The sequence below is a fragment of the Physeter macrocephalus genome, chromosome 8, assembly GCF_002837175.3.
Source record: "Physeter macrocephalus isolate SW-GA chromosome 8, ASM283717v5, whole genome shotgun sequence".
In the NCBI taxonomy this organism is placed as follows: Eukaryota; Metazoa; Chordata; class Mammalia; order Artiodactyla; family Physeteridae; genus Physeter; species Physeter macrocephalus.
The window spans coordinates 157351067-157351448 of record NC_041221.1 but is presented as its reverse complement, the minus strand read 5'-3'; positions in this window follow the sequence as shown (position 1 = coordinate 157351448).

Below are 382 nucleotides of genomic sequence, written 5' to 3'. Positions count from 1 at the left end.
GCCATGGCCGCTGAGCCTGCGTGTCCGGAGCCTGTGCTCCGCAACGGGAGAGGCCACGACAGTGAGAGGCCCGCATACCAAAAAAAAAAAAAATGCAGCTTTTTCTGGACTGTGGTGATAATAAGACAACTACATAAATGACTTTAAAAATCACTGAAATGTATACTTTCAATCGTTGAATTGAATGGTATATAAACTACACCTCAATAAATATGTTAAAAGTCAAAAAAAAATTTTAACCTCAGCTCCTGGACCCCATCTCCAGAGATTCAGAGGTAGTAGATGTGTAATAGGGTTTAGGAGCTCACATTTTTTTTGTAAAGAAACTAGTAATTCTTCTGAGGAAGCATGTTTAGGCTAGATGTTCTAAATTATATACTAG